Consider the following 12527-nt stretch of genomic DNA (forward strand, 5'->3'; position numbering starts at 1 on the left):
GGCTCCCGCTACTGTATCAGAGCCAATGAGGAGCGAGAGAGCTGAGAAAGCCTCAACTCTCGTGCACATTGCTGGATCAAGATCGGGTTCAGACATGTATTTAGTGGAGCTGCAGGGGGAGCTGCATGCAGAAGGTTTTTTTTACCTTACTGCGTAGAAAGCTTTCATGCTTCTTTCTGTCATAAGCTCCTGCTAAGTTCCTGTGTTTGGAACAAGAACACTATAGTTTATAATACATTTTGTATTGCATGCTCAGTATTACTTTTTAGGATTCAGAGAAAAGGGAAACGGAAGCCATTACAAATGTATTGATTTATTTATTTATTTATTTTATTTATTTATTTCCGGTACTTATATAGCGCCATCAATTTACGCAGCGCTTTACATATACATTGTACATTCACATCAGTCCCTACCCTCAAAGAGCTTACAATCTAAGGTCCCTAACTCACATTCATACATACTAGGGACAATTTTTAGACAGGATCCAATTAACCTACCAGCATGTCTTTGGAGTGTGGGAGGAAACCGGAGTACCCGGAGGAAACCCACGCAGGCACAGGGAGAACATGCAAACTCCAGGCAGGTAGTGTCGTGGTTGGGATTCGAACCAGTGACCTTTCTTACTGCTAGGCGAAAGTGCTACCCACTACACATTTATTAATTTATTACAGGTATTTTTATAGCGCCAACAATTTAAACAGCACTTTACACATATATATTGTACATTAACATCAGTCCCTGCCCTCAAGGAGCTTAAAATTTAAGGTCCCTAACTCACATTCATACACACCCATACCATGGCCAATTTAAAGAGGAGCTAATTAACTTACCAGCATGTCTTTGGAGTGTGGGAGGAAACTGGAGTAGCCGGAAGAAACCCAAGCAGTCACAGGCAGAACACACAAATTCCAGGCATGTAGTGCCATGGTTGGGATTCCAACTGATGACCCTAGTGGTGCCAGGTGGAAGTGCTAACCACAAATGTTATCCCACAACCCTCCTACTTTTGAGTTTTAGTTGGCGTGGCTCTTTAAGAAAGGAGTTAATCCATCCAATGCTTCTTGGGTTGACTTGTCCTAGTGATGTGTACAGCCTCGTAGGTTAACCCATACAGTGACCTCTTTGGTATCTTGGGAATTCAGTAATGAGACCAGCTCCCATCTGTTCCCTTCCCACCTAGTCTCATCCCTCCAACTGCAGCCCTATGCTGGTTGTACCTATGCCAATTTTCATGCAATCAACCATTTAGTATAAACATTTTAACTGATCAGATACCTGAAATTTGGAAAAAAAATGAACACAAACTAAAAATAATGATTGCAAAATCTATCAATTGCTCCACATATCACAGTCAGCTTCAAAAAAATTGACATTTTCCAGCCTAATAGCTGCCATCTTTAAATTAACACTACAATATCAGTTTAAATATATAATAAGTCATAATAATCAGTTTAAATGAGTTTAATAATATACTAGTAAAAATGATTGCTAAATGTTAGAGTCAGAATATTGAAACAAACCATTGATTGTTGAACAACCAAATCAGTATATTGACATAAATTAGGAATAAAACAGGAAGAGCAAGACCTTTGACTGCAGCACGTGGGTGGAGCTGGGAACCCTAGAGTCTCTACAAGCTATCTCATAAGGGTGAAAACCTGGACCGAATGACATTCTAATAATTCCCCTTATGTCCCATAGGGCCAGTGCTGCAAATCATGTAGCAGCTGCATGTCAGCTTGGGGAGAGATGAAAACGTTGGTATTTATGGCTCATGACATACAAGACATAGTAGGGGTTCTATATTAGAGGTTTGTCAAGCAAAGGAGCTAAAGGTAAAAAAGTTATGCTACGTGAGCCAGCCTATAATACCCTTGTGTGTTTGAAAATACTGCTCCAATCAATTCTTTCCTTTCTCAGTTCATTAAAGTTTGATATATTTATCTGCACATGTTGGAACTTTTTAACATAAACTAATTTGTCATTTATATTTAGTGGCTTTTTGAAGATTGTGGCCCTGTTCATTTCTTTCTTGTTAATACCGATACATTTTTTTTTTTACTTCCTCTAAACTCATGTTGCTAGAGTTGTTAAATGGTCAGTCTACACAAAACTGACATTTCAGTTGTTGATGCTGACTTTTTTTCATATCCCTTGAAGACTTTATTGGTAAGACCCCTGCACTGAGTTCCTGGGTCTCAATTCCCTCTGTAACCAATATAGGGGGTCTCAGTAGAGCTTGATCACTCATAAGACAGCCTAGCTAGTTGAACAGAGATCCATGTGAAAAAGTGTTTGGGTGTCTGTATGCTTTGAAGAATGAAGTGGTAATAGAGAAGGTTTCATTGAGGTCGGTTGTAATTGTCTTATCTTTTTGGAAAAAGTGAACAGGACATGCATGTGAAAGGTGGCCTTGACTGGGGGGGGGGGGGGGGGTGCATGGCTATTAGATTGCCAAGGACTCACTATCCTTTTTGGATTTCCAATGTATTCTATGAAGATTATACCAGAAGGACAGAGACACACAGAAGGTTGGTCAATACCACCCAACAGTCCCAAGTGGACAGGTACAGAGACAAAAGTTGGAATATTCGGGATACAGAAGAAAAGGTTGACTCAGCCCACAAGGCCCCACCTGGGGACCATTTAATGTAGAGTTGTGGTGTCACTATAAACTAATACTTTTACTGATCAACATGTGGTGCCAGTACACACCCTTTTCTTTTAACAGCCCTGGAGCTCCCTGAAGTTTCTGTGCAAATTCAGGAGCCCAGGCCCTGAGAATTGTATTGGGGGGTATGAGCATGGGAATAGTGTCTTTGATCTAGCGTACAGAAAGTCACCACAGAAGAACATACTGTATATTTCCAGCCAGGGCAGCTGATAAGACAGTATAGCCAGCCTTCCCGTAACGGACCTGGACCCATCAATTCAAAAGGGGGGCCCCGGCACCTGCCAAGCAGGAGGACCAACTGTACTGCCTTATCGCTGACACTGATCCTCTTGTGGCTTCCCCTGCAGAGTTGCTGGCTTCTCCTTTTCTCCCTTCCCTGTTTCTAGTACGTGCACCTCCCCCTCCCACCGCTCTGATCACACCCCCCCCCCAAGTTTTGTCCCTTTCCATTGCAGCGCTTTTGGCTTCCCTCCTCCTCCATCCTCCCAGCTGCTGAGGGTACACAGGGTGGTCATTACAGGATGGAGAGCAGGGGGCAGTAAATATGTCATATTTTCTGCCTTCTTCCTTTTGTGAATGAACATAGTGAGTGATTGGTACTGATCGCTCACTGTGTTCATTCATCACTGAAGCATAGTAAACTGTGTTTGTGAATAAACAGGAAGCCCCTGGGTGCTTGCTATTCATTCATCTGTGCAGTTGAGGCTGCAGAGAAAGGAACTGAGAATCTATCTCCCCATTCCCTTTCTCTGTCTCAAAAGGGAGACATCAGGGGTTTGTTTAGACCCTTGATATTTAATCAAAGCCCCCATCAAAAATATCTGAAAATTTGAAATTCTAAAAAATAATTAAAAAGAATTAAGGACTCGTTCACATGTGCTTTGCTCTCTGAAGAGCGGTCAGCATTTGGATCGCTTTTCAGAAAGCATTTAACAGGCGGTGAGGAGGCATATTGTATCCTCCCTGTCTGGTTTATCCCCACACTAGCCTACCACAACCGCGTGCTAATAATGAATTTAGTGTCTTTTTAGCAGATTTATATATTTTGCTGGGGGGGGCGTTCAGGTATGCTTTATGAGGAACTCCAGGGAGAGTTATTTAAGTTTAAGACATCCCTGTAGGGCTGGTTCCTGCTAAGTAAAATTCAGGGTTTTACTGTCCTGCCATTTATCAGGTGAAGGTCTTGGAATGAGTGTGATGTGCGTTTAAGCACACTGCACTGTGTGTTTTGTTTTTTTTGTCTTCCAACTTTATTGAACTGTAGCACCCTCTAGCATGCTACTAGTGTTAGTGCAGGCAAATTTATGTTATGACTCATGGTTAGTTTGTGAGCCAGAAATTGAGTCAGGGTTTACTGCAGGTCAGGCTGGATGACTCACAGAGGCAGGTCTCTGGTACCTCTCCCTGGATCTGGAAGTTTGGAGAAACTTCCAGAAGTTAGTGGGCAGAGGCCAGTGGGGTTGATCTGCATGCTTGAGGGAACCTGGCTAATCCCCCGGCAGAATGTCAGAAGTCAGCCGTTAAATATGGTGGAGCCATGCCAGCAGGGGAGTCGGATGGAAGATAGAGTGCTGAGGAGTCTGTCGGGGGCCTAGCAGGGACCCCTGGATCTGGAGGGGGCTCTGCTTTCAGGCTGGGCTCAGGCTGGCTTGGGAAGATCCTAACAGTATTACGGTTTGAAAGGAATCTTGCCTGAGGAGCAATGGGGAGCAAAGAGGACATAGTGAGTACATCAGCACACCCAGGGATTCACAAAATTGCCACATGTAGCAAGCCTTTCAGGAGGACTGCATTTTGCTTAAGCCTTCCTATCCCTTGTCCTGGGGGATCTTCGGAGCAGCCAGGTGGGCTGGTGGACAAGCAACCAGCAGGGCTGATACTTCCTGCAGGCAGTACAGCTAGGAGCTGTTCTACAAGAGAGAGGAGATACTCCTGAATGCAGCTCACAGCATATTGTGTTATTTTCTAAAGTGACTGAGAGCTCCTAGTCCTCAAGGGACTTTTGATTTTGATCACTAAAGACTGTTGGAGGCCAGGAAGGAGAACAGTCCAGGATTTTTGTACATAGGGAGGAAGTTGTCTCCATCCATTGCTTTCAGTCAAGTTGGGTATCCCATAACCCCTTTACCGCATTTAAGTTATTACCCCTAATAAAACAACAAAACCAAACAGTTTTTTATGTGCCTGGATGCAAGTGGAAAATACTTGTTGCCTGGCTGTGCAGGAGTAGGGGAACCATTCATCAGCAGCTCCTGCGGGGATAGTGCTACAGAAATGTCAAAATTACATCTCATTCATTTCTATCTACTGCAGCTCAGCTGAGGTGTGAAGAATTGTACAGTACATGGAGCCTTCAGATGAGCTCTGATTCATTGCATTTTTAGGCACTGCACTGCTTGGCACCCAAAAACGTCATCTCAGTGTGAACATAGAGAACAATTGTCTTCTGTGTGCCCTTGCGGTGACTGCCATTAATCCAATGCAGAAAAATACCAGTCACCGCACCTAGTGTGAATGAGCCCTTAACAAATTCTAACTGCTTGAGGAGAGTTTAGATATAAATAAATAAATAATAATAATAAATAATAGAATAATAATAGAATAATAATAGAAGAATAAATAAATTCCTAGACAGCTTTTTTAAAGCCCATCTCTGGCCGAAGCCCCCTCTTTCCACATTCCTTCCTACCATCAGCTCTCACTCATTCAGCCTCTTAAAAAACGAAGTATCTTCTGAATATTTTTAACTCACCTAACTCCAATGTCTGTTTTCCTCACTGGCGCTGTTTCCGGGAGTGATAACCTGGTGAATCCACAACAATATCTGTTCACGCCAAACAGATTCATATTTAGCTGTGCAGTCCAAGAGACCCACACTGCTAGAAAGTCACTGAGTAGTGTTCATACCACCCAGGCAGTAACATCGATACCAAGAGAAGGAGCCTCCTCCTCTGCAATAAAGACGATAGAAGACTTGTGTGGCACATGGACAAGGTGAGTATTTGAGGCTTTTAGCTTAGGACTTCTCAAAAACGAATGTAGCTACTAGGTATGGGTGATTGGGGGGAGGGTTAATGTCCCAAAATCTTTGGCACCCAAAGTAATGCCCTTCTAATACAAAGGAAATTTTTTGTTTAACTTGTTTAGCAAAGTCCTGGGGCCATACACCCTTTCCAAAGGGTTAAATCAACGTTATTGTTCAGCACATGCACAAACACAGAAACTCTACCCAGGATCCTTTCTCTAACATGTTTCGTCCCCTAGTAGGGCTTAATCTTGCAATTCTACAATTAAGCCCCAGTAAACATGTTAGAGGGAGGATCCTGGGTGTAGTGTCTGTGCTTGTGCATGTGCTTAACAATAAAGTGGATTTCACCCTTCAGAAGTGTATGATTCTAGGACTTTGCTAAATGGTGTATTGGAAAGACGAACCCTGCAGAAGTTAGCACCTGTGAGCTGAAGTTCAGAGGTCTTAGGAGCTGCTTCTTCTTTTGTGGTCCTAACCTGGCCTAAAATGTTGAAACTGCAAGTAATCTCCAAATAACTGTACAGGTGACTGCTAACCCACCACATGGCTGTTTGTGCAAAGGGAAGCAAAACCTCAATATAAAATTCCCCTGTATTTCTGTATTCCATGTGGTCGACTTGTTTTCATACCCATGGTCTTAAAGACAAGATATTTACATGAAACAATTTAAATAAAATAGATCCTGTAAACAGCTAAACACAAATTTAAAGGTCATAAAAAGAAAATGCAGTGTAGCGGTCTCCCCGACTTCCAAAGGCCTGATGGTGACCCCCAGAACCAGGGAGAACTGACATTCCTCAGGGTGCAGGTTACTAGGCATAGTGGGTGTGGTGCAAGGTGAAAAGATTGTTAATTTTTACAAAAAGTGACTGGCGCCCAAAGAGAGTTTTATTTCTCTTAACAGGAATGGTGGGGCGAGAGGGTTAAGTGCACAGGACACCCTTAGGCAAATGCAATAGCAATTAAGGCAAACTCTGCAGAGAAAAATAAACTAGGCAGCCAGCAATACAGAACGAGGACCTTTAAGCTGAATGCAGCAATCTGTATCCTGTTGCAACCGCTGTCTCCTATGGCAACAAATTCTCTCACAGTATCCTACTGTAGATCTTCCAGTTTAACTCACAGTAACCCACTGTAGATCTCCCAGCTTAACTCACAGTAACCCACTGTAGATCCTTAAGCTCAGCTCACCGTCTTTCACTAGACTTCTTGGACTCTCAGCCACCCGCTGGATTCCCGAGCTTCACCAACAGCTAATAGCTGTACTTTATCTTCAAGCTTTACTTACAGCTACCCGCTGCCTTCCTGGATGAGTCTCTACTGAAGCTTTCCCACTACTTCACTGTCCCCGGCTAGTGAAGCGTCTGCTCTGATACTCCTTCAGAACTTTTAAACGTGCCTCCGGTAACAGGAGTGGTCATCCCTTTGTGGCAACTGGGGATAAATGTTTTTACCATATCAGAAAAAATTGTGAGTTTGCCACATCCCTGTATATATATAGAGAAAATTTGAATACCCCCAATTGGGACTTTAAATTGGCGACAACACCAATGGAATATGTAAAAAGTTATTTTATTACAAATATGAGCTAAAAATCATCACACGATAATTGATAAAACAAAGATAAACACGAACACACATAATATAAATATCTTGCAATAGAAAACAAAAAGTACATATATGAAGTAGTCTCTCTCCAGTAGCCGAAAACACTTTCCGGTAGCCAACCTCCAGGAAAAGCTTTCTGGTACCCAACACGTTTCAGGTTCAAAGTCATTTCATCAGGGGTATTTATATAGGAGAATTTAAACTCGAGAAGTGGTGAATGGCACCGCAATCAAACACACAGAGTATTCAGGCAAGACTAAAGTTAGCAATGTCAGTGGATGGCGTATGTGGAGGTCTAGTTCAACCTATAGATTTGAAGTGTCACGGCCCACAGGAAAGGAACGTGTCAGTGGTCAGTGATCCTTCAGACAAGGGGATGTGCAGCTGGGAGGGATGGCTTAACCCCTTGCAGACCAGCCGCCGTCATTTTACTGCGGCAGGTCAGCACGATCCCGCGAACCGTCGTAGCTATACTATGGGATCGGGATAGCAGGCGCGTACACAGGCCCTCTGCACAGCGGGGTGCCGATGCTCGTGACCGACGGTCGCGATGACCGATGGCCACGAGCGTTCGCGAGCATGAGAGGCAGAACAGGAAAGTCTATGTGTAAATACACAAATTCCTGTTCTGTTCTGAGAGGAGTGACAAATTGTGTGTTCCTATTAGCTAGGAACCACGATCCGTCACTTCCTCTAGTCAGCCCCCCCTTCAGTTATAAACACGTAGCAGGGAACACAGTTAACCCCTTGATCGCCCCCTAGTGTTAACTCCTTCCCTGCCAGTGACATTTTTACAGTAATCAGTGCATTTTTATAGCACTGATCGCTGTATAAATACCAATGGTCCCAAAAATGTGTCAAAAGTGTCCGATGTGTCTGCCATAATGTCGCAGTCCCGATAAAAAATGCAGATCACCGCCATTACTAGTAAAAAAAAAAAAAATAATAATAAAAATGCTATAAATCTTTCCCTATTTTGTAGACGCTATAACTTTTGCGCAAACCAATCAATATACGCTTATTGTGATTTTTTTTGTACTAAAAATATGTAGAAGAATACATATCGGCCTAAACTGAGAAAAAATGTGCTTTTTTAAAAAAAAAATGGGGATATTTATTATAGCGAAAAGTACAAAATATTGAGTTTTCTTTTCAAAATTGTCGCTCTTTTTTTGTTTATAGCGCAAAAAATAAAAATCGCAGAGGCGATCAAATGCCACCAAAAGAAAGCTCTATTTGTGGGAAAAAAAGGATGTCAATTTTGTTAGGGTGCAACGTAGCACAACCTCGCAATTGTCAGTTAAAGCGACGCAGTGCCGGATTGCAAAAAATGGCCTGGTCATTCAGCAGCCAAATCTTCCGGGGGAGAAAAATTAAAGCTCATCTGGCAATCTCAGAGAGGGGAGTCAAATAGGACATTGGTCAGGGTCCTGCGTCAGTGATGACAATATATTAGAATACTGTTTGCCGTTCCTTAAGCTGTCTATAGGGGGTCCGTAAGACACGCCATCCAATCTGGCAAAGTCGGCACTGCAGACCAATAATTAGAAGGGTCGAAACGCGTAGGGATATCATGTGAAATACTATGTTAACACAATGGGTTTCATGTAATATGTATTGTTTCTTTCACCATTGATGGGTTGTACCTTTTATGTCTAAGCCAGTATTGTTTTTTACAACTTTCATGTATTTTCATGTAAGTACTTTTTGGTATAATAAAATAATTTTTTACTCGAAAATTGATCGCTACTCAAGTACTACTTTTTGTTGCTAAAAAAACCCTCGAGGTAACTCCCATTCTATATAATGTACTGGGGTGTGCAGCCCTACAGCTCACACACATGTGTTATCTATTCTACTGAGTAATTTATTACAATGTGATTACTGGTAATTATTACAAACAGAAAAGCCCGGAGCAGCAGCATGCAATGCGATAGGTGCAGGGCGTCCATGACGGGGGTAGCAGTGTGGGGAAGTGAGTGTTAAAATGGAGCCGAGGGGGAGGGACAGTAGGGGAGGGGTTATATAAATAAGTTAACTTATGGGGAGGGATTATCAGAAAAGTGGAGGAAAGTTAGCAGCATGGCCGAAGTGGAGCGTCTCATGGCCCAACTACGTGAGAAAGCGGCGGTGAGGGGTACGGCATGGTTGCAGGAGGCGATCGGGTCAGCTATAGAGAGAGCAGAGCAGCAGCCGAGTATGGGAGAGAGGAGCGGCGTCAGAGCACGCAGGTCACGGCCGCCTGAGCGCTTCTCACCGGACCGTGCAATGGCGGCACAGAGACAAGGGAGCAATCGTGGAGCGGAGCTCCCGGGGGGCCCACCGGCTAAGAGGCTGTCAGGAGGGACAAGCGGTAGAGACTACACAGCCCCGGCGGGACTGAACAGGGCGCAGGCGGGAACGAGCGGGAGGCCTGGCAGAGGAGGACGTGTGGGGAGCGCGAGCCCCGCCCCCAGGATGACGGCGGAGGGCTCCAACATTACTGTGACAAGTGAGACTGTGTTTGTCCCTGGGCCGGCTAATTCAACGGCAGGGGACAAGCGGAGGGAAGACAGAGGCAGACCTGGGCAGACAATAGGAGGAGTGGAGGCCCGCAGGACTGTGGTATCCCACACCGGTCCTGCCAAGGCTGTCCACAAGTCGGCGGGTGGTTACGCTGCGAGGAGGCGTGGGAGGATGGAGCAGGCTGTGGCAGCCAAGGTCACCAGGCCTGGCGGGCCTTCGTCGGCGGGGGAAGAAGAGATGGGTCCAAGAGAGCTGGATGGGACGTCCGGATCGGAAGAGGAGGCGGCCCCCCTTTCCAGGAGCTCAGAGGTGGAGAAGAGTAGAAGGTCGGCTGATGGGGCGACACCTGTGCAGCCCGGTAAGTCTCAGCACTTGGGGTCTGCCATGGGCAACAGGGTATGGAGTGAAGTAAGGATGCCTGAGGCCAGTGCGGGGGGGGTTGTCCCAGCGGTGGGGGGCTCAGGTTTGTTGGGTTTTTTAGAGGGCATCAAGGAGCTAGTGCAGAGGTTTGAGGTAGCGGAGCGTCCTGCGGGGGGCCCATCAGCTGCATGGGTCCCGCCAACAGGGGGCAACGGGGGGAGCGATAATGCAGCGGGGACTGGGACGCCTGCAGCGACGGCTGGGGTCACGGTTCCCGTTCAGGAGGCCACGGCTAGTGACGTTGCGCAGGGAAAGGAAAAAGCTGCGGTGTCAGGGGAGGCAACAGAGAGGCAGGACATAACCAGGCTGGCTGACGCAGCTCGTTGTGAAGTGTATGTTTGTTACGAAGGGCCTTTGGGAGCTCACCTGAAACAAGAAGTGCGTGAGAAATTGTGGAAGGGTGAGTATGTGGAAATTTTTTCACTGCTGCCTTTAGAGAAGCTTAACCTTGATAGAGTTAAACCAGATAGTTCCAAGAAGGAGGATGAAGAGAAGAGGAGGTATCGGTTGATCCCTAGGACATTTTCCAACTGGTTGCAGGCGTTTGCAATTATGGCAAGTGTTATAGGGGAGAAGCACCCGGAACACTGTTCGGCGTTGTTCTGCTATCAAGAGGCGATAGGGGAGGCGTATAGAGTGTATGGCGGCACGGCCTGGCTGAGTTACAACGAGCAGTTCAGACAGCGGAAAGCGATACGTCAAGAGCTGCGTTGGGACCATAAAGACATAAGCTTGTGGATGCGTTTGATGATGACGGCGAGGGCTCCGAACCAGTTTTTTCAGGGAGGACCGGTGGACATTCGGCTGGAAACAAAAAAGGGGCTTGTTGGCAGTATAACACCGGAGCCTGTAAGTTTGGTGCGTCATGTAAGTATAAGCACGAGTGCTCAGGCTGCGGGGGAACGCATCCCGCATCTAGATGTTTTAGGCAAGGAAAAGGTAGACCTGGAGACATTGGGAACAAAAGGGAGGACTCCGGTGAAGGTGGAAAGGATGCGGCCGTTTCTCGGTAAGTATCCTGACAAACAAGCGGCGCGGTTATTAGAAGAGGGCTTCTCGGTAGGCTTTAAGATCCCATGCAGGCTGACGGTTGTTCCCCCTGTACCCAAAAATTTACGGTCCGCATTGCAACATCCAGAAGTGGTTTCAGTGAAACTGGCGAAGGAAGTCGCAATGGGGAGAAAGGGGGGCCCGTTCCAAGCGGCACCGTTAGCCAATTTGGTGGTATCGCCGTTAGGTGTTGTGCCCAAAAAAGAGCATAACAAATTCATACTCATTCACCACTTGTCCTTCCCTAAAGGGGATCGGTGAATGATGCCATTGATCAAGAGGCGTGCTCAGTGACTTACAGTATACTTCATTTGATGCCGCCGTGGGGTGGGTGCGCCGATATGGAAAGGGAGCTTTGATGGCCAAGGCGGACGTGGAATCAGCTTTTCGGCTGCTGCCAGTACACCCGGAAAGTTTTCAGTTACTGGGGTGCCATTGGAAGGGTGATTTCTATGTGGACAAATGCCTACCGATGGGTTGCTCGGTATCGTGTGCGATATTTGAGCAATTCAGCTCTTTCTTGGAATGGGTAGTGAGGGATGTGTCGGGAGTGAATTCACTACCTGGATGATTTCTTATGCATAGGCCCGGCTTCATCTAGAATCTGCGCGGTGTTACTGGCTTCATTGCAACATATCGCAGACAGATTCGGCATTCCATTGGCTGATGAAAAGACGGAGGGACCTTGCACGGTCATCACGTTCCTAGGCATTGTACTGGATTCGGAGTCAATGGAATGTAGGTTGCCAGTAGACAAATTGGAAGACTTAAAAAAAGAAATTGCAGGGTTAATTGGTTTGAGAAAGGTGCAACTGAGAACGTTACAATCGGTTTTAGGCAAGCTGAATTTTGCATGCCGCATGAGCGGTATCAAATCACCAAGGCATTTCGTGCGATTGGTTAGAACACACAGGGAGGATTTAAGGGTATGGCATACCTTTTTGGAATCCTTTAATGGAAGGGCAATGTGGATGTCGGGACCAGTCAGTAATTTTGACTTTGAGCTTTTCACCGATGCGGCAGGGTCCACAGGTTTTGGGGCATTCTTTCAAGGGCGGTGGAGTGCAGGTCCTTGGCCTCAGTTGTGGATAGAGGAGGGCTTCACAAAAAACTTGGTTTTGCTGGAATTGTTTCCAGTAGTGCTAGCGGTGGAACTATGGGGCGCTTTGTTCAGGGATCTGAAGGTGCGTTTCCATGGGGACAATTTAGGGGTGGTGCAAGTGATAAATAGGGTTACGG

General features: G+C 45.7%; 1 protein-coding gene and 1 long non-coding RNA gene across 2 annotated transcripts in view; one reads left to right on the forward strand and one right to left on the reverse strand.

Moving 5' to 3' along the window:
- The window catches only part of LOC141112027 (uncharacterized), a 45168-nt gene extending 39484 nt beyond the window's left edge, over window positions 1-5684 (reverse strand). The window contains exon 1 of the long non-coding RNA XR_012236498.1: window positions 5430-5684. This is a non-coding gene — a long non-coding RNA (uncharacterized lncRNA). The remainder of the gene's footprint in view (window positions 1-5429) is intronic.
- The window catches only part of MYBPC3 (myosin binding protein C3), a 209423-nt gene that overhangs the window by 2343 nt on the left and 194553 nt on the right, over window positions 1-12527 (forward strand). The gene's annotated exons all lie outside the window — the stretch shown is intronic.

This window comes from Aquarana catesbeiana, linkage group LG11, assembly GCF_042186555.1.
Source record: "Aquarana catesbeiana isolate 2022-GZ linkage group LG11, ASM4218655v1, whole genome shotgun sequence".
In the NCBI taxonomy this organism is placed as follows: domain Eukaryota; kingdom Metazoa; phylum Chordata; class Amphibia; order Anura; family Ranidae; genus Aquarana; species Aquarana catesbeiana.